We start from the raw sequence: 26170 nt of genomic DNA, 5'->3' as shown, positions 1-26170 counted from the left end.
CCACGATAAGACTGGAAACTCTCCAGCTGCCAAAAGAAGAAGGAGGGATGAGACTTCCAAAATTAAAGGAATACTACCATGCGGCCCAATTGAGATATATTGTAGGTTGGTGCAAACCAGACACAGTGAAATGAAATAGAAAAAGAGTTTGGAGAAAACCCAGTACAGAATATAATTGGGGATAAAGAAACATACAAGAAGATTCAAAACCAAATAGACACAATCACGATGTTCACATACAAAATATGGTTCAGCATAATAAAAAAATATAAGATACAGAAAGACACTAATTTATTGAATATGATAGCAATTTTACACCGACTAGGTACGATATAGGATTTAAACAGTGGACAACCAAGGGAATCACAGCATGGTGTGTTTTGGTGAAAGATGACAGCTTGAGAGTTTCCAAAATATGACAGAAAAAAAGGATTTAGATAATCAATCATGAATTCTGTGGATTCCTGCAACTTAGAGACTACTATATGAAAGAGATCAGGATGGACCCCTCCTGAGAAGTGAATAGTGTGATCCAGATCATCATAATCAACGCATACAAAGAAACCACAATTAGAATTATATTGGGACTATATAAAAAAATGCTACAAAATACATAAAAAAAAAGATGGGAATCAGGATTTAACATAAAACTTAGTGATGAAGATTGGCTAAGATTGGTATAATCTGCCAGACATTAGCCTCATGTATGAAACAAAGTGATTTTGAAGCAGAAACATATTTAGGTTACAAGGTCAGAGCTGCAGTGACTTCCTGACAAGTACAAATGAGCATTTCATGGGTTGTACTGGCAACAGATATGACAAATGTTGGGTGGCTGGGAGATTGTTTTTTAATCAGTCTTGAATATGTCAAAGATTACCCACAATATTAACTTTGAAGCATTGTTAGTTTTGTGTAGCATCAGATAAAACATGTACTCCCTCCCCTCTTAATTTGAAAAGAGGACATTTGTAATATGGAAATGATTGAATATTTGGTGGTTTTGAGGAGGACTGATGCAGGACAAAAGTATTAATCTTTTATGACAACAATTCTTGGGAGTGAACATTCCTGCCATATACTCAAGTCTATGGTGAAAACAATGTTCAGTGTTCTATTGATCTATTAATAAAATGTTTTCATTTGAATTCCAATTTGCCAAGAGACCTTCTTACAAGAAAGTGTGCCATATGCACTAACACAGTGGAAATGAATCATAATGAAGCCTGAGGGTTAAGGAAACAGTTTGTCATCAACTAAATACTGTAGGTGTCCAAAGCCTGAGGGTCAACCTCTTTCCCCGGATGAAGCAGAATCCAGTCACGTTAACTGTGCGTTGTAAGAATGGAAAAGACGGTCATAAAAAAAAAATAATAATTACAACACCCACACTGTATCAACATTCAGAGTGGACCTAATTTTTAAGAATAGAGGGATAGATGTAGTGTATAGCCTACTTGTTAAATAGACAGGATACCTGCAGCAGCAGCACCAGCGAAGCTCTCTGAACAGATCAGCAATGTGACCCACAGTCCACACAACCGAAGACGCAGCCGAAACACAGCAAGCGGTTCCGCGAAAACGGGAGCTTTGCAGCTGCGGGTCCGGGTGAGAGGACATCGGTTCTCACAGTGGAACTGTTCAGACAGAAAGTCTGGCTCCCGTGTAACGTCGCAGACAACACCATCTCAGAGATAGGATACTGACTGCATTTAAACACTAAACTTTCGCAAAAAACAGCAAAGCGAAAAAGAAAAAAAAGAGCATGGAACATTTACATGTGCATATATTATTATTAACTATATTTCGATTAATGCGTGTGTGTTTAAATACATGTGTATGTATGTATTTTCAATGAGTGAAAAGACGTAGTTACTGTAATTAACGAACACATTTTAGCAATGGCCTGCTGTTTAGCTCATTATAATAATGTAAAATTTCACTTACCTCTACATTTTTGAGCATTTCCTGTGACATGTCAATAGCCTCCCTCTACCACCAACTTCCCCAGTAATTCCTTGGTCAGCGACTGATGCTGCAACTCCATTACATGTTCATCCACCTGCTGAGCAGACACTAACCTGTTCACGTTTTGGATATTAATCCGCTGCTGCTGTGGTGGGGAACTACGTTGCGTTGGAGTGTGATGATGGTCGATAATTATCTTAAAGCTACAGTAGTAGTTGAAATAAACTGCCCCTTTGTTTCACCATACATGCATGGCAGAAATGTTCGCTTCCAAGATTTTTTGTAATAAAAACATTACAGATCAATCCTCTGCATTCTTTGTGCTTTTGGATTTTTTTTTGAGGATATCTTTGGCTGTGTTGATGCAAATTGCTTCAAATTTGGTGTAGGTGAAGTTATTTTCCACTGTCAGGGAATATCAACATTTTTCATTATCATATAACACACTATTCAATCAATATCTGACGCTAAAATGATGTGGGTGTATTTTAGGGATATCATAGTATGGTGTGAATGTGGGTTTAGGAATAAATGTGTGTGTGTGTGTGTGTGTATGTGCAACTCCAGGCACTTCTTGTTCTCACATCAAGTTCAAATCGACATGATACACAGGCACCTACACCTACAAAGAGGCTCATACACACATTCACTCCTTTGAGTAAAAAACACAAACAGGCATCTTGAGGGACTTCAAAGACTTGCCCTCTACGTGAACCCAAACAAAAGTCTGGTTTTGTTTACACAGGTGCAATTACAGGTAAACACAATGTTTCACTTTGTTTGGGGCTCAATTCATCCTGACTGTCAAAGACACAGCCTCAGACGCTGAAGACCTCGACCTCATCAACATCAGTCACAATGTACTGAAAAAGAAAAAGGTTAAATAATTTATCAAAACTAACCCTAACCCTATCATATTATAGTGATTACATGTACAATAATTACATCAAATCAAACATAAGCTAGATGTTTTGTATGACCTGTGTGAATATCCGTTTTTGATGAAGTTTAAAATCCTTATTTTTTATCAGTAGTTTATGATTTTACTTTCACTGAACTCAGTACCACTTATACTTCATATACTAGTAGTATGGAGTACTTTTACTGTATACGTTTTGGAGGAATATAGGGTCAAAGTTCACTTTTTGCAACAAACAATAGGGTAACATTTTTTGATGAAGTATAAAATCCTTATTTTTTATCAGTAGTTTATGATTTTACTTTCACTGGACATATTCAGCTGAGGTAAGGCTGTTTTCTGATTTTTTTCTTTTTTCTACTGTCCCATAATATAAACCTCACTAATGAAGTTAACATCATATAAGATATACTTCTGTACCCTCAGTGTTTGAATTTATAATGATTTCACTGTTTGGATGTGTTTTTCTATTTGTGTCTGTTTTTGTGTGCATTCAGCAGGGATACGGCTGTTTTCTGATTTTTTTAATTTTTTTATTGTCCCATAACATAAACCTCACAAATAAAGTTAACATCTCATAAGATATAGTTATATACCTTCAGTGTTTGATTTTGCAATGATTTTACTGTTTGAATGAGTTTTTCTATTTTTGTCTGTTTTTGTGTGCATTCAGCTGGAATACGACTGTTTTCTGATTTTTTTTCATTTTTCTACTGTCCCATAACATAAACCTCACAAATAAAGTTAACATCTTATAAGATATACTAATGTACCCTCGTCGTTCCTCTCGTCTTGGGACCACAAACGACATATGAAATATTCACACTCCTGCGACCTGTAGAAATGTAGTTCCTCCAAAACTTTCGCTCTGGCCAAAGGGTCTAAGACTGTATAGAGTCTGACATGACCTGATTTTAAGTTTTTGGACACAGGACTTTTTTCCCCTGGCCAAAAAAAACTGCCCAAAACACAGTCTGTAAAATTCAAACGTAAGAAAGGTGGGAAACTGTCTTTTCTTCAATAATTCCTAAAGGCAATGAGCCTGGATGCTGATTTCTCCGTATGTGTATCAGGGACTCCTGTCTGATCCAGGGTGCCGAGTTTCAGACCTGTGTAACCTTCGGAAAGGTCAAAGGTCAGCCGTTTAGGTGTGTTTTTTGTAATAATTCCTAAAGGCATTAAGCTAGGAGTCTGATTTTTCCTTATGTGTATCAGGGACTAAGGCTGATCGAGGGTATTTTAATCTTTTTTCTACTGTCCTATAATATGAAGTTAACATCTTATAAGGTATATTGATGTACCCTCAGTGTTGGAATTTATAATGATTTCACTGTTTGGATGTGTTTTTCTATTTGTGTCTGTTTTTGTGCGCATTCAGCAGGGATACGGCTGTTTTCGGATTTTTGTCATTTTTCTACTGTCCCATAACATAAACCTCACAAATAAAGTTAAAATCTTATAAGATATAGTTATATACCTTCAGTGTTTGATTTTGCAATGATTTCACTGTTTGGATGTGTTTTTCTATTTTTGTCTGTTTTTGTGTGCATTCAGCAGGGACACGGCTGTTTTCGGATTTTTTTTCTTTTTATTATTGTCCCATAACATAAACCTCACAAATAAAGTTAACATCTCATAAGATATATTTATATACCTTCAGTGTTTGATTTTGCAATGATTTCACTGTTTGGATGTGTTTTTCTATTTGTCTCTGTATTGTGTGCATTCAGCAGGGATACGGCTGTTTTCTGATTTTTTTAATTTTTCTACTGTCCCATAACATAAACCTCACAAATAAAGATAACATCTTATAAGATATAGTTATATACCTTCAGTGTTTGATTTTGCAATGATTTCACTGTTTGGATGTGTTTTTCTATTTGTCTCTGTTTTTTTGTGCATTCAGCAGGGATACGGCTGTTTTCTGATTTTTTTCATTTTTTTATTGTCCCATAACATAAACCTCACAAATAAAGTTAACATCTCATAAGATATAGTTATATACCTTCAGTGTTTGATTTTGCAATGATTTTACTGTTTGAATGAGTTTTTCTATTTTTGTCTGTTTTTGTGTGCATTCAGCTGGAATACGACTGTTTTCTGATTTTTTTTCATTTTTCTACTGTCCCATAACATAAACCTCACAAATAAAGTTAACATCTTATAAGATATACTAATGTACCCTCGTCGTTCCTCTCGTCTTGGGACCACAAACGACATATGAAATATTCACACTCCTGCGACCTGTAGAAATGTAGTTCCTCCAAAACTTTCGCTCTGGCCAAAGGGTCTAAGACTGTATAGAGTCTGACATGACCTGATTTTAAGTTTTTGGACACAGGACTTTTTTCCCCTGGCCAAAAAAAACTGCCCAAAACACAGTCTGTAAAATTCAAACGTAAGAAAGGTGGGAAACTGTCTTTTCTTCAATAATTCCTAAAGGCAATGAGCCTGGATGCTGATTTCTCCGTATGTGTATCAGGGACTCCTGTCTGATCCAGGGTGCCGAGTTTCAGACCTGTGCAACCTTCGGAAAGGTCAATGGTCAGCCGTTCGGGTGTGTTTTTTGTAATAATTCCTAAAGGCATTGAGTCAGGAGTCTAATTTTTCCGTATGTGTATCAGGGACTAAGGCTGATCCAGGGTGCTGAGTTTCAGACCTGTGCAACCTTCGGAAAGGTCAAAGGTCAGCCGTTCGGGTGTGTTTTTTGTAATAATTCCTAAAAGCATTGAGCCAGGAGTCTGATTTTTCCGTATGTGTATCAGGGACTAAGGCTGATCCAGGGTGCCAAGTTTCAGACCTGTGCAACCTTCGAAAAGGTCAAAGGTCAGCCGTTCGGGTGTGTTTTTTGATTCATGATTTCACTGTTTGAATGTGTCTTCTATTTTTGTCTGTTTTTGTGCGCACTCAGCTGGAATACGACTGTTTTCTGATTTTTTTCATTTTTTTATTGTCCCATAACATAAACCTCACAAATAAAGTTAACATCTCATAAGATATAGTTATATACCTTCAGTATTTGATTTTGCAATGATTTCACTGTGTGAATGTGTTTTTCTATTTTGTCTGTTTTTGTGCGCATTCAGCTGGAATACGACTGTTTTCTGATTTTTTTCATTTTTTTATTGTCCCATAACATAAAACTCACAAATAAAGTTAACATCTCATAAGATCTAGTTATATACCTTCAGTGTTTGATTTTGCAATGATTTCACTGTTTGAATGTGTCTTCTATTTTTGTCTGTTTTTGTGCGCATTCAGATGGAATACGACTGTTTTCTGATTTTTTTCATTTTTTTATTGTCCCATAACATAAACCTCACAAATAAAGTTAACATCTCATAAGATATAGTTATATACCTTCAGTGTTTGATTTTGCAATGATTTCACTGTTTGAATGTGTTTTTCCATTTTTGTCTGTTTTTGTGCGCATTCAGCTGGAATACGACTGTTTTCTGTTTTTTTTTCATTTTTCTACTGTCCCATAACATAAACCTCACAAATAAAGTTAACATCTTATAAGATATTCTTCGGTACCCTCAGTGTTTGATTTTGTAATGATTTCACTGTTTGTATGTGTTTTTCTATTTGTCTCTGTTTTTGTGCGCATTCAGCAGGGATACGGCTGTTTTCCTATTTTTTTTCATTTTTCTACTGTCCCATAACATAAACCTCACAAATAAAGTTAACATCTTATAAGACATACTAATGTACCCTCGTCGTTCCGCTCGTCTTGGGACCCCAAACGACAAATGAAATATTCACACTCCTGCGACCTGTAGAAATGTAGTTCCTCCAAAACTTCCACTCTGGCCAAAGGGTCTAAGACTGTATAGAGTCTGACATGACCTGATTTTCAGTTTTTGGACACAGGACTATGGGCTTTTTTCGCACGGCCAAAAGAAACTGCCAAAAACACAGTCTGTAAAATTCAAACGTAAGAAAGGTGGGAAACTGTCTTTTCTTCAATAATTCCTAAAGGCAATGAGCCCGGATGCTGATTTCTCCTTATGTGTATCAGGGACTCCTGGCTGATCCAGGGTGCCGAGTTTCAGACCTGTGCAACCTTCGGAAAGGTCAAAGGTCAGCCGTTCGGGTGTGTTTTTTGTAATAATTCCTAAAAGCATTGAGCCAGGAGTCTGATTTTTCCGTATGTGTATCAGGGACTAAGGCTGATCCAGGGTGCCAAGTTTCAGACCTGTGCAACCTTCGGAAAGGTCAAAGGTCAGCCGTTCGGGTGTGTTTTTTGTAATAATTCCTAAAAGCATTGAGCCAGGAGTCTGATTTTTCCGTATGTGTATCAGGGACTAAGGCTGATCCAGGGTGCCAAGTTTCAGACCTGTGCAACCTTCGAAAAGGTCAAAGGTCAGCCGTTCGGGTGTGTTTTTTGATTCATGATTTCACTGTTTGAATGTGTCTTCTATTTTTGTCTGTTTTTGTGCGCATTCAGCTGAAATACGACTGTTTTCTGATTTTTTTCATTTTTTTATTGTCCCATAACATAAACCTCACAAATAAAGTTAACATCTCATAAGATATAGTTATATACCTTCAGTATTTGATTTTGCAATGATTTCACTGTTTGAATGTGTTTTTCTATTTTTGTCTGTTTTTGTGCGCATTCAGCTGGAATACGACTGTTTTCTGATTTTTTTCATTTTTTTATTGTCCCATAACATAAACCTCACAAATAAAGTTAACATCTCATAAGATCTAGTTATATACCTTCAGTGTTTGATTTTGCAATGATTTCACTGTTTGAATGTGTCTTCTATTTTTGTCTGTTTTTGTGCGCATTCAGATGGAATACGACTGTTTTCTGATTTTTTTCATTTTTTTATTGTCCCATAACATAAACCTCACAAATAAAGTTAACATCTCATAAGATATAGTTATATACCTTCAGTGTTTGATTTTGCAATGATTTCACTGTTTGAATGTGTTTTTCCATTTTTGTCTGTTTTTGTGCGCATTCAGCTGGAATACGACTGTTTTCTGATTTTTTTTCATTTTTCTACTGTCCCATAACATAAACCTCACAAATAAAGTTAACATCTTATAAGATATTCTTCGGTACCCTCAGTGTTTGATTTTGCAATGATTTCACTGTTTGTATGTGTTTTTCTATTTGTCTCTGTTTTTGTGCGCATTCAGCAGGGATACGGCTGTTTTCCTATTTTTTTTCATTTTTCTACTGTCCCATAACATAAACCTCACAAATAAAGTTAACATCTTATAAGACATATTAATGTACCCTCGTCGTTCCGCTCGTCTTGGGACCCCAAACGACAAATGAAATATTCACACTCCTGCGACCTGTAGAAATGTAGTTCCTCCAAAACTTCCACTCTGGCCAAAGGGTTTAAGACTGTATAGAGTCTGACATGACCTGATTTTCAGTTTTTGGACACAGGACTTTGGGCTTTTTTCCCACGGCCAAAAGAAACTGCCAAAAACACAGTCTGTAAAATTCAAACGTAAGAAAGGTGGGAAACTGTCTTTTCTTCAATAATTCCTAAAGGCAATGAGCCCGGATGTTGATTTCTCCTTATGTGTATCAGGGACTCCTGGCTGATCCAGGGTGCCGAGTTTCAGACCTGTGCAACCTTCGGAAAGGTCAAAGGTCAGCCGTTCGGGTGTGTTTTTTGTAATAATTCCTAAAAGCATTGAGCCAGGAGTCTGATTTTTCCGTATGTGTATCAGGGACTAAGGCTGATCCAGGGTGCCAAGTTTCAGACCTGTGCAACCTTCGAAAAGGTCAAAGGTCAGCCGTTCGGGTGTGTTTTTTGATTCATGATTTCACTGTTTGAATGTGTCTTCTATTTTTGTCTGTTTTTGTGCGCACTCAGCTGAAATACGACTGTTTTCTGATTTTTTTCATTTTTTTATTGTCCCATAACATAAACCTCACAAATAAAGTTAACATCTCATAAGATATAGTTATATACCTTCAGTATTTGATTTTGCAATGATTTCACTGTTTGAATGTGTTTTTCTATTTTTGTCTGTTTTTGTGCGCATTCAGCTGGAATACGACTGTTTTCTGATTTTTTTCATTTTTTTATTGTCCCATAACATAAACCTCACAAATAAAGTTAACATCTCATAAGATCTAGTTATATACCTTCAGTGTTTGATTTTGCAATGATTTCACTGTTTGAATGTGTCTTCTATTTTTGTCTGTTTTTGTGCGCATTCAGATGGAATACGACTGTTTTCTGATTTTTTTCATTTTTTTATTGTCCCATAACATAAACCTCACAAATAAAGTTAACATCTCATAAGATATAGTTATATACCCTCAGTGTTTGATTTTGCAATGATTTCACTGTTTGTATGTGTTTTTCTATTTGTCTCTGTTTTTGTGCGCATTCAGCAGGGATACGGCTGTTTTCCTATTTTTTTTCATTTTTCTACTGTCCCATAACATAAACCTCACAAATAAAGTTAACATCTTATAAGACATACTAATGTACCCTCGTCGTTCCGCTCGTCTTGGGACCCCAAACGACAAATGAAATATTCACACTCCTGCGACCTGTAGAAATGTAGTTCCTCCAAAACTTCCACTCTGGCCAAAGGGTCTAAGACTGTATAGAGTCTGACATGACCTGATTTTCAGTTTTTGGACACAGGACTTTGGGCTTTTTTCGCACGGCCAAAAGAAACTGCCAAAAACACAGTCTGTAAAATTCAAACGTAAGAAAGGTGGGAAACTGTCTTTTCTTCAATAATTCCTAAAGGCAATGAGCCCGGATGCTGATTTCTCCTTATGTGTATCAGGGACTCCTGGCTGATCCAGGGTGCCGAGTTTCAGACCTGTGCAACCTTCGGAAAGGTCAAAGGTCAGCCGTTCGGGTGTGTTTTTTGTAATAATTCCTAAAAGCATTGAGCCAGGAGTCTGATTTTTCCGTATGTGTATCAGGGACTAAGGCTGATCCAGGGTGCCAAGTTTCAGACCTGTGCAACCTTCGAAAAGGTCAAAGGTCAGCCGTTCGGGTGTGTTTTTTGATTCATGATTTCACTGTTTGAATGTGTCTTCTATTTTTGTCTGTTTTTGTGCGCATTCAGCTGAAATACGACTGTTTTCTGATTTTTTTCATTTTTTTATTGTCCCATAACATAAACCTCACAAATAAAGTTAACATCTCATAAGATATAGTTATATACCTTCAGTATTTGATTTTGCAATGATTTCACTGTTTGAATGTGTCTTCTATTTTTGTCTGTTTTTGTGCGCATTCAGATGGAATACGACTGTTTTCTGATTTTTTTCATTTTTTTATTGTCCCATAACATAAACCTCACAAATAAAGTTAACATCTCATAAGATATAGTTATATACCTTCAGTGTTTGATTTTGCAATGATTTCACTGTTTGAATGTGTTTTTCCATTTTTGTCTGTTTTTGTGCGCATTCAGCTGGAATACGACTGTTTTCTGATTTTTTTTCATTTTTCTACTGTCCCATAACATAAACCTCACAAATAAAGTTAACATCTTATAAGATATTCTTCGGTACCCTCAGTGTTTGATTTTGCAATGATTTCACTGTTTGTATGTGTTTTTCTATTTGTCTCTGTTTTTGTGCGCATTCAGCAGGGATACGGCTGTTTTCCTATTTTTTTTCATTTTTCTACTGTCCCATAACATAAACCTCACAAATAAAGTTAACATCTTATAAGACATACTAATGTACCCTCGTCGTTCCGCTCGTCTTGGGACCCCAAACGACAAATGAAATATTCACACTCCTGCGACCTGTAGAAATGTAGTTCCTCCAAAACTTCCACTCTGGCCAAAGGGTTTAAGACTGTATAGAGTCTGACATGACCTGATTTTCAGTTTTTGGACACAGGACTTTGGGCTTTTTTCCCACGGCCAAAAGAAACTGCCAAAAACACAGTCTGTAAAATTCAAACGTAAGAAAGGTGGGAAACTGTCTTTTCTTCAATAATTCCTAAAGGCAATGAGCCCGGATGTTGATTTCTCCTTATGTGTATCAGGGACTCCTGGCTGATCCAGGGTGCCGAGTTTCAGACCTGTGCAACCTTCGGAAAGGTCAAAGGTCAGCCGTTCGGGTGTGTTTTTTGTAATAATTCCTAAAAGCATTGAGCCAGGAGTCTGATTTTTCCGTATGTGTATCAGGGACTAAGGCTGATCCAGGGTGCCAAGTTTCAGACCTGTGCAACCTTCGAAAAGGTCAAAGGTCAGCCGTTCGGGTGTGTTTTTTGATTCATGATTTCACTGTTTGAATGTGTCTTCTATTTTTGTCTGTTTTTGTGCGCATTCAGCTGAAATACGACTGTTTTCTGATTTTTTTCATTTTTTTATTGTCCCATAACATAAACCTCACAAATAAAGTTAACATCTCATAAGATATAGTTATATACCTTCAGTATTTGATTTTGCAATGATTTCACTGTTTGAATGTGTTTTTCTATTTTTGTCTGTTTTTGTGCGCATTCAGCTGGAATACGACTGTTTTCTGATTTTTTTCATTTCTTTATTGTCCCATAACATAAACCTCACAAATAAAGTTAACATCTCATAAGATCTAGTTATATACCTTCAGTGTTTGATTTTGCAATGATTTCACTGTTTGAATGTGTCTTCTATTTTTGTCTGTTTTTGTGCGCATTCAGATGGAATACGACTGTTTTCTGATTTTTTTCATTTTTTTATTGTCCCATAACATAAACCTCACAAATAAAGTTAACATCTCATAAGATATAGTTATATACCTTCAGTGTTTGATTTTGCAATGATTTCACTGTTTGAATGTGTTTTTCCATTTTTGTCTGTTTTTGTGCGCATTCAGCTGGAATACGACTGTTTTCTGATTTTTTTTCATTTTTCTACTGTCCCATAACATAAACCTCACAAATAAAGTTAACATCTTATAAGATATTCTTCGGTACCCTCAGTGTTTGATTTTGCAATGATTTCACTGTTTGTATGTGTTTTTCTATTTGTCTCTGTTTTTGTGCGCATTCAGCAGGGATACGGCTGTTTTCCTATTTTTTTTCATTTTTCTACTGTCCCATAACATAAACCTCACAAATAAAGTTAACATCTTATAAGACATACTAATGTACCCTCGTCGTTCCGCTCGTCTTGGGACCCCAAACGACAAATGAAATATTCACACTCCTGCGACCTGTAGAAATGTAGTTCCTCCAAAACTTCCACTCTGGCCAAAGGGTTTAAGACTGTATAGAGTCTGACATGACCTGATTTTCAGTTTTTGGACACAGGACTTTGGGCTTTTTTCCCACGGCCAAAAGAAACTGCCAAAAACACAGTCTGTAAAATTCAAACGTAAGAAAGGTGGGAAACTGTCTTTTCTTCAATAATTCCTAAAGGCAATGAGCCCGGATGCTGATTTCTCCTTATGTGTATCAGGGACTCCTGGCTGATCCAGGGTGCCGAGTTTCAGACCTGTGCAACCTTCGGAAAGGTCAATGGTCAGCCGTTCGGGTGTGTTTTTTGTAATAATTCCTAAAGGCATTGAGCCAGGAGTCTAATTTTTCCGTATGTGTATCAGGGATTTAGGCTTATCCCGGGTGCAGAGTTTCAGACTTGTGCAACCTTCGGAAAGGTCAATGGTCAGCCGTTCGGGTGTGTTTTTTGTAATAATTCCTAAAGGCATTAAGCCAGGAGTCTGATTTTTCCGTATGTGTATAAGGGACTAAGGCTAATCCAGGGTGCCAAGTTTCAGACCTGTGTAACCTTCGGAAAGGTCAAAGGTCAGCCGTTTAGGTGTGTTTTTTGGAATAATTCCTAAAGGCATTAAGCCAGGAGTCTGATTTTTCCTTATGTGTATCAGGACCTAAGGCTGATCTAGGGTGCCGAGTTTCAGACCTGTGCAACCTTTGGAAAGGTCAAAGGTCAGCCGTTCAGGTGTGTTTTTTGTAATAATTCCTTAAGGCATTAAGCCAGGAGTCTGATTTTTCCGTATGTGTATCAGGGACTAAGGCTGATCGAGGGTATTTTAATCTTTTTTCTACTGTCCTATAATATGAAGTTAACATCTTATAAGGTATATTGATGTACCCTCAGTGTTTGAATTTATAATGATTTCACTGTTTGGATGTGTTTTTCTATTTTTGTCTGTTTTTGTGCGCATTCAGCTGGAATACGACTGTTTTCTGATTTTTTTTCATTTTTCTACTGTCCCATAACATAAACCTCACAAATAAAGTTAACATCTTATAAGATATTCTTCGGTACCCTCAGTGTTTGATTTTGCAATGATTTCACTGTTTGTATGTGTTTTTCTATTTGTCTCTGTTTTTGTGCGCATTCAGCAGGGATACGGCTGTTTTCATATTTTTTTTCATTTTACTACTGTCCCATAACATAAACCTCACAAATAAAGTTAACATCTTATAAGATATTCTTCGGTACCCTCAGTGTTTGATTTTGCAATGATTTCACTGTTTGTATGTGTTTTTCTATTTGTCTCTGTTTTTGTGTGCATTCAGCAGGGATACGGCTGTTTTCATATTTTTTTTCATTTTTCTACTGTCCCATAACATAAACCTCACAAATAAAGTTAACATCTTATAAGACATACTAATGTACCCTCGTCGTTCCGCTCGTCTTGGGACCCCAAACGACAAATGAAATATTCACACTCCTGCGACCTGTAGAAATGTAGTTCCTCCAAAACTTCCACTCTGGCCAAAGGGTCTAAGACTGTATAGAGTCTGACATGACCTGATTTTCAGTTTTTGGACACAGGACTTTGGGCTTTTTTCCCACGGCCAAAAGAAACTGCCAAAAACACAGTCTGTAAAATTCAAACGTAAGAAAGGTGGAAAACTGTCTTTTCTTCAATAATTCCTAAAGGCAATGAGCCCGGATGCTGATTTCTCCTTATGTGTATCAGGGACTCCTGGCTGATCCAGGGTGCCGAGTTTCAGACCTGTGCAACCTTCGGAAAGGTCAAAGGTCAGCCGTTCAGGTGTGTTTTTTGTAATAATTCCTAAAGGCATTGAGCCAGGAGTCTAATTTTTCCGTATGTGTATCAGGGATTTAGGCTTATCCCGGGTGCAGAGTTTCAGACCTGTGCAACCTTCGGAAAGGTCAAAGGTCAGCCGTTCGGGTGTGTTTTTTGTAATAATTCCTAATTGCATTAAGCCAGGAGTCTAATTTTTCCGTATGTGTATCAGGGATTTAGGCTTATCCCGGGTGCAGAGTTTCAGACCTGTGCAACCTTTGGAAAGGTCAAAGGTCAGCCGTTCGGGTGTGTTTTTTGTAATAATTCCTAAAGGCATTAAGCCAGGAGTCTGATTTCTCCGTATGTGTATCAGGGACTCCTGGCTGATCCAGAGTGCCTAGTTTCAGACCTGTGCAACCTTCGGAAAGGTCAATGGTCAGCCGTTCGGGTGTGTTTTTTGTAATAATTCCTAAAGGCATTGAGCCAGGAGTCTGATTTGTCCGTATGTGTATCAGGGACTAAGGCTGATCCAGGGTGCCGAGTTTCAGACCTGTGCAACCTTCGGAAAAGTCAATGGTCAGCCGTTCGGGTGTGTTTTTTGTAATAATTCCTAAAGGCATTGAGCCAGGAGTCTGATTTTTCCGTATGTGTATCAGGGATTTAGGCTTATCTGGGTGCAGAGTTCCAGACCTGTGCAACCTTCGGAAAGGTCAATGGTCAGCCGTTCAGGTGTGTTTTTTGTAATAATTCCTAAAGGCATTGAGTCAGGAGTCTGATTTTTCCGTTTGTGTATCAGGGACTAAGGCTAATCTAGGGTGCCGAGTTTCAGACCTGTGCAACCTTCGGAAAGGTCAATGGTCAGCCGTTCGGGTGTGTTTTTTGTAATAATTCCTAAATGCATTAAGCCATTAGTCTGATTTTTCCGTATGTGTATCAGGGACTAAGGCTAATCCAGGGTGCCGAGTTTCAGACCCGTGCAAACTTTGGAAAGGTCAAAGGTCAGCCTTTTTGGTGTGTTTTTTGTAATAATTCCTAAAGGCATTAAGCCAGGAGTCTGATTTTTCCGTATGTGTATCAGGGACTAAGGCTGATCGAGGGTATTTTAATCTTTTTTCTACTGTCCTATAATATGAAGTTAACATCTTATAAGGTATATTGATGTACCCTCAGTGTTTGAATTTATAATGATTTCACTGTTTGGATGTGTTTTTCTATTTGTGTCTGTTTTTGTGCGCATTCAGCAGGGATACAGCTGTTTTCGGATTTTTTTAATTTTTCTACTGTCCCATAACATAAACCTCACAAATAAAGTTAAAATCTTATAAGATATAGTTATATACCTTCAGTGTTTGATTTTGCAATGATTTCACTGTTTGGATGTGTTTTTCTATTTGTCTCTGTTTTTGTGTGCATTCAGCAGGGATACGGCTGTTTTCTGATTTTTTTCATTTTTTTATTGTCCCATAACATAAAGCTCACAAATAAAGTTAAAATCTTATAAGATCTAGTTATTTACCTCCAGTGTTTGATTTCGCAATGATTTCACTGTTTGAATGTGTTTTTCTATTTTTGTCTGTTTTTGTGCGCATTCAGCTGGAATACGACTGTTTTCTGATCTTTTTTCATTTTTCTACTGTCCCATAACATAAACCTCACAAATAAAGTTAACATCTTATAAGATATACTTATGTACCCTTGTCGTTCCGCTCGTCTTGGGACCCCAAACGACATATGAAATATTCACACTCCTGCGACCTGTACAAATGTAGTTCCTCCAAAACTTCCACTTTGGCCAAAAAATCTAAGACTGTATAGAGTCTGACATGACCTGATTTTCAGTTTTTGGACACAGGACTTTGGGCTTTTTTCCCCCTGGCCAAAAAAAACTGCCATAAACACAGTCTGCAAAATTCAAACGTAAGAAAGGTGGGAAACTGTCTTTTCTTCAATAACTCCTAAAGGCAATGAGCCCGGATGCTGATTTCTCCGCATGTGTATCAGGGACTCCTGGCTGATCCAGGGTGCCGAGTTTCAGACCTGTGCAACCTTCGGAAAGATCAAAGGTCAGCCGTTCGGGTGTGTTTTTTGTAATAATTCCTAAAGGCATTGAGCCAGGAGTCTGATTTTTCCTGTATGTGTATCAGGGATTTAGGTTAATCTAGGGTGCCGAGTTTCAGACCTGTGTAACCTTCGGAAAGGTCAAAGGTCAGCCGTTTAGGTGTGTTTTTTGGAATAATTCCTAAAAGCATTAAGCCAGGAGTCTGATTTTTCCTTATGTGTATCAGGACCTAAGGCTGATCTAGGGTGCCGAGTTTCAGACCTGTGCAACCTTCGGAAAGGTCAAAGGTCAGCCGTTCGGGTGTGTTTTTTGTAATAATTCCTTAAGGCATTAAGCCAGGAGTCTGATTTTTCCGTATGTGTATCAGGGACTAAGGCTGATCGAGGGTATTTTAATCTTTTTTCTACTGTCCTATAATATGAAGTTAACATCTTATAAGGTATATTGATGTACCCTCAGTGTTTGAATTTATAATGATTTCACTGTTTGGATGTGTTTTTCTATTTGTGTCTGTTTTTGTGCGCATTCAGCAGGGATACAGCTGTTTTCGGATTTTTTTAATTTTTCTACTGTCCCATAACATAAACCTCACAAATAAAGTTAAAATCTTATAAGATATAGTTATATACCTTCAGTGTTTGATTTTGCAATGATTTCACTGTTTTGATGTGTTTTTCTATTTGTCTCTGTTTTTGTGTGCATTCAGCAGGGATACGGCTGTTTTCTGATTTTTTTCATTTTTTTATTGTCCCATAACATAAACCTCACAAATATAGTTAACATCTCATAAGATATAGTTATATACCTTCAGTGATTGATTTTGCAATGATTTCACTGTTTGAATGTGTTTTTCTATTTGTGTCTGTTTTTGTGCGCATTCAGCAGGGATACGGCTGTTTTCGGATTTTTTTCATTTTTCTACTGTCCCATAACATAAACCTCACAAATAAAGTTAAAATCTTATAAGATATAGTTATATACCTCCAGTGTTCAATTTTGCAATGATTTCACTGTTTGTATGTGTTTTTCTATTTGTCTCTTTTTTTGTGCGCATTCAGCAGGGATACGGCTGTTTTCTGATTTTTTTCATTTTTCTACTGTCCCATAACATAAAGCTCACAAATAAAGTTAAAATCTTATAAGATCTAGTTATTTACCTCCAGTGTTTGATTTCGCAATGATTTCACTGTTTGAATGTGTTTTTCTATTTTTGTCTGTTTTTGTGCGCATTCAGCTGGAATACGACTGTTTTCTGATCTTTTTTCATTTTTCTACTGTCCCATAACATAAACCTCACAAATAAAGTTAACATCTTATAAGATATACTTATGTACCCTTGTCGTTCCGCTCGTCTTGGGACCCCAAACGACATATGAAATATTCACACTCCTGCGACCTGTACAAATGTAGTTCCTCCAAAACTTCCACTTTGGCCAAAAAATCTAAGACTGTATAGAGTCTGACATGACCTGATTTTCAGTTTTTGGACACAGGACTTTGGGCTTTTTTCCCCCTGGCCAAAAAAAACTGCCATAAACACAGTCTGCAAAATTCAAACGTAAGAAAGGTGGGAAACTGTCTTTTCTTCAATAACTCCTAAAGGCAATGAGCCCGGATGCTGATTTCTCCGCATGTGTATCAGGGACTCCTGGCTGATCCAGGGTGCCGAGTTTCAGACCTGTGCAACCTTCGGAAAGATCAAAGGTCAGCCGTTCGGGTGTGTTTTTTGTAATAATTCCTAAAGGCATTGAGCCAGGAGTCTGATTTTTCCTGTATGTGTATCAGGGATTTAGGTTAATCTAGGGTGCCGAGTTTCAGACCTGTGTAACCTTCGGAAAGGTCAAAGGTCAGCCGTTTAGGTGTGTTTTTTGGAATAATTCCTAAAAGCATTAAGCCAGGAGTCTGATTTTTCCTTATGTGTATCAGGACCTAAGGCTGATCTAGGGTGCCGAGTTTCAGACCTGTGCAACCTTCGGAAAGGTCAAAGGTCAGCCGTTCGGGTGTGTTTTTTGTAATAATTCCTTAAGGCATTAAGCCAGGAGTCTGATTTTTCCGTATGTGTATCAGGGACTAAGGCTGATCGAGGGTATTTTAATCTTTTTTCTACTGTCCTATAATATGAAGTTAACATCTTATAAGGTATATTGATGTACCCTCAGTGTTTGAATTTATAATGATTTCACTGTTTGGATGTGTTTTTCTATTTTTGTCTGTTTTTGTGCGCATTCAGCTGGAATACGACTGTTTTCTGATTTTTTTTCATTTTTCTACTGTCCCATAACATAAACCTCACAAATAAAGTTAACATCTTATAAGATATTCTTCGGTACCCTCAGTTTTTGATTTTGCAATGATTTCACTGTTTGTATGTGTTTTTCTATTTGTCTCTGTTTTTGTGCGCATTCAGCAGGGATACGGCTGTTTTCATATTTTTTTTCATTTTACTACTGTCCCATAACATAAACCTCACAAATAAAGTTAACATCTTATAAGATATTCTTCGGTACCCTCAGTGTTTGATTTTGCAATGATTTCACTGTTTGTATGTGTTTTTCTATTTGTCTCTGTTTTTGTGTGCATTCAGCAGGGATACGGCTGTTTTCATATTTTTTTTCATTTTTCTACTGTCCCATAACATAAACCTCACAAATAAAGTTAACATCTTATAAGACATACTAATGTACCCTCGTCGTTCCGCTCGTCTTGGGACCCCAAACGACAAATGAAATATTCACACTCCTGCGACCTGTAGAAATGTAGTTCCTCCAAAACTTCCACTCTGGCCAAAGGGTCTAAGACTGTATAGAGTCTGACATGACCTGATTTTCAGTTTTTGGACACAGGACTTTGGGCTTTTTTCCCACGGCCAAAAGAAACTGCCAAAAACACAGTCTGTAAAATTCAAACGTAAGAAAGGTGGAAAACTGTCTTTTCTTCAATAATTCCTAAAGGCAATGAGCCCGGATGCTGATTTCTCCTTATGTGTATCAGGGACTCCTGGCTGATCCAGGGTGCCGAGTTTCAGACCTGTGCAACCTTCGGAAAGGTCAAAGGTCAGCCGTTCAGGTGTGTTTTTTGTAATAATTCCTAAAGGCATTGAGCCAGGAGTCTAATTTTTCCGTATGTGTATCAGGGATTTAGGCTTATCCCGGGTGCAGAGTTTCAGACCTGTGCAACCTTCGGAAAGGTCAAAGGTCAGCCGTTCGGGTGTGTTTTTTGTAATAATTCCTAATTGCATTAAGCCAGGAGTCTAATTTTTCCGTATGTGTATCAGGGATTTAGGCTTATCCCGGGTGCAGAGTTTCAGACCTGTGCAACCTTTGGAAAGGTCAAAGGTCAGCCGTTCGGGTGTGTTTTTTGTAATAATTCCTAAAGGCATTAAGCCAGGAGTCTGATTTCTCCGTATGTGTATCAGGGACTCCTGGCTGATCCAGAGTGCCTAGTTTCAGACCTGTGCAACCTTCGGAAAGGTCAATGGTCAGCCGTTCGGGTGTGTTTTTTGTAATAATTCCTAAAGGCATTGAGCCAGGAGTCTGATTTGTCCGTATGTGTATCAGGGACTAAGGCTGATCCAGGGTGCCGAGTTTCAGACCTGTGCAACCTTCGGAAAAGTCAATGGTCAGCCGTTCGGGTGTGTTTTTTGTAATAATTCCTAAAGGCATTGAGCCAGGAGTCTGATTTTTCCGTATGTGTATCAGGGATTTAGGCTTATCTGGGTGCAGAGTTCCAGACCTGTGCAACCTTCGGAAAGGTCAATGGTCAGCCGTTCAGGTGTGTTTTTTGTAATAATTCCTAAAGGCATTGAGTCAGGAGTCTGATTTTTCCGTTTGTGTATCAGGGACTAAGGCTAATCTAGGGTGCCGAGTTTCAGACCTGTGCAACCTTCGGAAAGGTCAATGGTCAGCCGTTCGGGTGTGTTTTTTGTAATAATTCCTAAATGCATTAAGCCATTAGTCTGATTTTTCCGTATGTGTATCAGGGACTAAGGCTAATCCAGGGTGCCGAGTTTCAGACCCGTGCAAACTTTGGAAAGGTCAAAGGTCAGCCTTTTTGGTGTGTTTTTTGTAATAATTCCTAAAGGCATTAAGCCAGGAGTCTGATTTTTCCGTATGTGTATCAGGGACTAAGGCTGATCGAGGGTATTTTAATCTTTTTTCTACTGTCCTATAATATGAAGTTAACATCTTATAAGGTATATTGATGTACCCTCAGTGTTTGAATTTATAATGATTTCACTGTTTGGATGTGTTTTTCTATTTGTGTCTGTTTTTGTGCGCATTCAGCAGGGATACAGCTGTTTTCGGATTTTTTTAATTTTTCTACTGTCCCATAACATAAACCTCACAAATAAAGTTAAAATCTTATAAGATATAGTTATATACCTTCAGTGTTTGATTTTGCAATGATTTCACTGTTTGGATGTGTTTTTCTATTTGTCTCTGTTTTTGTGTGCATTCAGCAGGGATACGGCTGTTTTCTGATTTTTTTCATTTTTTTATTGTCCCATAACATAAACCTCACAAATATAGTTAACATCTCATAAGATATAGTTATATACCTTCAGTGATTGATTTTGCAATGATTTCACTGTTTGAATGTGTTTTTCTATTTGTGTCTGTTTTTGTGCGCATTCAGCAGGGATACGGCTGTTTTCGGATTTTTTTCATTTTTCTACTGTCCCATAACATAAACCTCACAAATAAAGTTAAAATCTTATAAGATATAGTTATATACCTCCAGTGTTCAATTTTGCAATGATTTCACTGTTTGTATGTGTTTTTCTATTTGTCTCTTTTTTTGTGCGCATTCAGCAGGGATACGGCTGTTTTCTGATTTTTTTCATTTTTCTACTGTCCCATAACATAAAGCTCACAAATAAAGTTAAAATCTTATAAGATCTAGTTATTTACCTCCAGTGTTTGATTTCGCAATGATTTCACTGTTTGAATGTGTTTTTCTATTTTTGTCTGTTTTTGTGCGCATTCAGCTGGAATACGACTGTTTTCTGATCTTTTTTCATTTTTCTACTGTCCCATAACATAAACCTCACAAATAAAGTTAACATCTTATAAGATATACTTATGTACCCTTGTCGTTCCGCTCGTCTTGGGACCCCAAACGACATATGAAATATTCACACTCCTGCGACCTGTACAAATGTAGTTCCTCCAAAACTTCCACTTTGGCCAAAAAATCTAAGACTGTATAGAGTCTGACATGACCTGATTTTCAGTTTTTGGACACAGGACTTTGGGCTTTTTTCCCCCTGGCCAAAAAAAACTGCCATAAACACAGTCTGCAAAATTCAAACGTAAGAAAGGTGGGAAACTGTCTTTTCTTCAATAACTCCTAAAGGCAATGAGCCCGGATGCTGATTTCTCCGCATGTGTATCAGGGACTCCTGGCTGATCCAGGGTGCCGAGTTTCAGACCTGTGCAACCTTCGGAAAGATCAAAGGTCAGCCGTTCGGGTGTGTTTTTTGTAATAATTCCTAAAGGCATTGAGCCAGGAGTCTGATTTTTCCTGTATGTGTATCAGGGATTTAGGTTAATCTAGGGTGCCGAGTTTCAGACCTGTGTAACCTTCGGAAAGGTCAAAGGTCAGCCGTTTAGGTGTGTTTTTTGGAATAATTCCTAAAAGCATTAAGCCAGGAGTCTGATTTTTCCTTATGTGTATCAGGACCTAAGGCTGATCTAGGGTGCCGAGTTTCAGACCTGTGCAACCTTCGGAAAGGTCAAAGGTCAGCCGTTCGGGTGTGTTTTTTGTAATAATTCCTTAAGGCATTAAGCCAGGAGTCTGATTTTTCCGTATGTGTATCAGGGACTAAGGCTGATCGAGGGTATTTTAATCTTTTTTCTACTGTCCTATAATATGAAGTTAACATCTTATAAGGTATATTGATGTACCCTCAGTGTTTGAATTTATAATGATTTCACTGTTTGGATGTGTTTTTCTATTTTTGTCTGTTTTTGTGCGCATTCAGCTGGAATACGACTGTTTTCATATTTTTTTTCATTTTTCTACTGTCCCATAACATAAACCTCACAAATAAAGTTAACATCTTATAAGACATACTAATGTACCCTCGTCGTTCCGCTCGTCTTGGGACCCCAAACGACAAATGAAATATTCACACTCCTGCGACCTGTAGAAATGTAGTTCCTCCAAAACTTCCACTCTGGCCAAAGGGTCTAAGACTGTATAGAGTCTGACATGACCTGATTTTCAGTTTTTGGACACAGGACTTTGGGCTTTTTTCCCACGGCCAAAAGAAACTGCCAAAAACACAGTCTGTAAAATTCAAACGTAAGAAAGGTGGAAAACTGTCTTTTCTTCAATAATTCCTAAAGGCAATGAGCCCGGATGCTGATTTCTCCTTATGTGTATCAGGGACTCCTGGCTGATCCAGGGTGCCGAGTTTCAGACCTGTGCAACCTTCGGAAAGGTCAAAGGTCAGCCGTTCAGGTGTGTTTTTTGTAATAATTCCTAAAGGCATTGAGCCAGGAGTCTAATTTTTCCGTATGTGTATCAGGGATTTAGGCTTATCCCGGGTGCAGAGTTTCAGACCTGTGCAACCTTCGGAAAGGTCAAAGGTCAGCCGTTCGGGTGTGTTTTTTGTAATAATTCCTAATTGCATTAAGCCAGGAGTCTAATTTTTCCGTATGTGTATCAGGGATTTAGGCTTATCCCGGGTGCAGAGTTTCAGACCTGTGCAACCTTTGGAAAGGTCAAAGGTCAGCCGTTCGGGTGTGTTTTTTGTAATAATTCCTAAAGGCATTAAGCCAGGAGTCTGATTTCTCCGTATGTGTATCAGGGACTCCTGGCTGATCCAGGGTGCCGAGTTTCAGACCTGTGCAACCTTCGGAAAGGTCAATGGTCAGCCGTTCGGGTGTGTTTTTTGTAATAATTCCTAAAGGCATTGAGCCAGGAGTCTGATTTGTCCGTATGTGTATCAGGGACTAAGGCTGATCCAGGGTGCCGAGTTTCAGACCTGTGCAACCTTCGGAAAAGTCAATGGTCAGCCGTTCGGGTGTGTTTTTTGTAATAATTCCTAAAGGCATTGAGCCAGGAGTCTGATTTTTCCGTATGTGTATCAGGGATTTAGGCTTATCCCGGGTGCAGAGTTCCAGACCTGTGCAACCTTCGGAAAGGTCAATGGTCAGCCGTTCAGGTGTGTTTTTTGTAATAATTCCTAAAGGCATTGAGTCAGGAGTCTGATTTTTCCGTTTGTGTATCAGGGACTAAGGCTAATCTAGGGTGCCGAGTTTCAGACCTGTGCAACCTTCGGAAAGGTCAATGGTCAGCCGTTCGGGTGTGTTTTTTGTAATAATTCCTAAACTCATTAAGCCATTAGTCTGATTTTTCCGTATGTGTATCAGGGACTAAGGCTAATCCAGGGTGCCGAGTTTCAGACCCGTGCAAACTTTGGAAAGGTCAAAGGTCAGCCATTTGGGTGTGTTTTTTGTAATAATTCCTAAAGGCATTAAGCCAGGAGTCTGATTTTTCCGTATGTGTATCAGGGACTAAGGCTGATCGAGGGTATTTTAATCTTTTTTCTACTGTCCTATAATATGAAGTTAACATCTTATAAGGTATATTGATGTACCCTCAGTGTTTGAATTTATAATGATTTCACTGTTTGGATGTGTTTTTCTATTTGTGTCTGTTTTTGTGCGCATTCAGCAGGGATACGGCTGTTTTCGGATTTTTTTAATTTTTCTACTGTCCCATAACATAAACCTCACAAATAAAGTTAAAATCTTATAAGATATAGTTATATACCTTCAGTGTTTGATTTTGCAATGATTTCACTGTTTGGATGTGTTTTTCTATTTGTCTCTGTTTTTGTGTGCATTCAGCAGGGATACGGCTGTTTTCTGATTTTTTTCATTTTTTTATTGTCCCATAACATAAACCTCACAAATATAGTTAACATCTCATAAGATATAGTTATATACCTTCAGTGATTGATTTTGCAATGATTTCACTGTTTGAATGTGTTTTTCTATTTGTGTCTGTTTTTGTGCGCATTCAGCAGGGATACGGCTGTTTTCAGATTTTTTTCATTTTTCTACTGTCCCATAACATAAACCTCACAAATAAGTTAAAATCTTATAAGATATAGTTATATACCTCCAGTGTTCAATTTTGCAATGATTTCACTGTTTGTATGTGTTTTTCTATTTGTCTCTTTTTTTGTGCGCATTCAGCAGGGATACGGCTGTTTTCTGATTTTTTTAATTTTTCTACTGTCCCATAACATAAAGCTCACAAATAAAGTTAAAATCTTATAAGATCTAGTTATTTACCTCCAGTGTTTGATTTTGCAATGATTTCACTGTTTGAATGTGTTTTTCTATTTTTGTCTGTTTTTGTGCGCATTCAGCTGGAATACGACTGTTTTCTGATCTTTTTTCATTTTTCTACTGTCCCATAACATAAACCTCACAAATAAAGTTAACATCTTATAAGATATACTTATGTACCCTTGTCGTTCCGCTCGTCTTGGGACCCCAAACGACATATGAAATATTCACACTCCTGCGACCTGTAGAAATGTAGTTCCTCCAAAACTTCCACTTTGGCCAAAAAATCTAAGACTGTATAGAGTCTGACATGACCTGATTTTCAGTTTTTGGACACAGGACTTTGGGCTTTTTTCCCCCTGGCCAAAAAAAACTGCCATAAACACAGTCTGTAAAATTCAAACGTAAGAAAGGTGGGAAACTGTCTTTTCTTCAAGAACTCCTAAAGGCAATGAGCCCGGATGCTGATTTCTCCGCATGTGTATCAGGGACTCCTGGCTGATCCAGGGTGCCGAGTTTCAGACCTGTGCAACCTTCGGAAAGATCAAAGGTCAGCCGTTCGGGTGTGTTTTTTGTAATAATTCCTAAAGGCATTGAGCCAGGAGTCTAATTTTTCCGTATGTGTATCAGGGACTAAGGCTGATCCAGGGTGCCGAGTTTCAGACCTGTGCAATCTTCAAAAAGGTCAATGGTCAGCCGTTCGGGTGTGTTTTTTGTAATAATTCCTAAAGGCATTGAGCCAGGAGTCTGATTTTTCCGTATGTGTATCAGGGATTTAGGTTAATCTAGGGTGCCGAGTTTCAGACCTGTGAAACCTTCGGAAAGGTCAAAGGTCAGCCGTTTAGGTGTGTTTTTTGGAATAATTCCTAAAGGCATTAAGCCAGGAGTCTGATTTTTCCTTATGTGTATCAGGACCTAAGGCTGATCTAGGGTGCCGAGTTTCAGACCTGTGCAACCTTCGGAAAGGTCAAAGGTCAGCCGTTCGGGTGTGTTTTTTGTAATAATTCCTTAAGGCATTAAGCCAGGAGTCTGATTTTTCCGTATGTGTATCAGGGACTAAGGCTGATCGAGGGTATTTTAATCTTTTTTCTACTGTCCTATAATATGAAGTTAACATCTTATAAGGTATATTGATGTACCCTCAGTGTTTGAATTTATAATGATTTCACTGTTTGGATGTGTTTTTCTATTTTTGTCTGTTTTTGTGCGCATTCAGCTGGAATACGACTGTTTTCTGATTTTTTTTTCATTTTTCTACTGTCCCATAACATAAACCTCACAAATAAAGTTAACATCTTATAAGATATTCTTCGGTACCCTCAGTGTTTGATTTTGCAATGATTTCACTGTTTGTATGTGTTTTTCTATTTGTCTCTGTTTTTGTGCGCATTCAGCAGGGATACGGCTGTTTTCATATTTTTTTTCATTTTTCTACTGTCCCATAACATAAACCTTTCAAATAAAGTTAACATCTTATAAGATATTCTTCGGTACCCTCAGTGTTTGATTTTGCAATGATTTCACTGTTTGTATGTGTTTTTCTATTTGTCTCTGTTTTTGTGCGCATTCAGCAGGGATACGGCTGTTTTCATATTTTTTTTCATTTTTCTACTGTCCCATAACATAAACCTCACAAATAAAGTTAACATCTTATAAGATATTCTTCGGTACCCTCAGTGTTTGATTTTGCAATGATTTCACTGTTTGTATGAGTTTTTCTATTTGTCTCTGTTTTTGTGCGCATTCAGCTGGAATACGACTGTTGTCTGATTTTTTTTCATTTTTCTACTGTCCCATAACATAAACCTCACAAATAAAGTTAACATCTTATAAGATATTCTTCGGTACCCTCAGTGTTTGATTTTGCAATGATTTCACTGTTTGTATGTGTTTTTCTATTTGTCTCTGTTTTTGTGTGCATTCAGCAGGGATACGGCTGTTTTCATATTTTTTTTCATTTTTCTACTGTCCCA

Source organism: Solea solea, chromosome 2, assembly GCF_958295425.1.
Source record: "Solea solea chromosome 2, fSolSol10.1, whole genome shotgun sequence".
In the NCBI taxonomy this organism is placed as follows: domain Eukaryota; kingdom Metazoa; phylum Chordata; class Actinopteri; order Pleuronectiformes; family Soleidae; genus Solea; species Solea solea.
The sequence above is the reverse complement of the archived record's forward strand: the minus strand, read 5'-3'. Positions refer to the sequence as shown.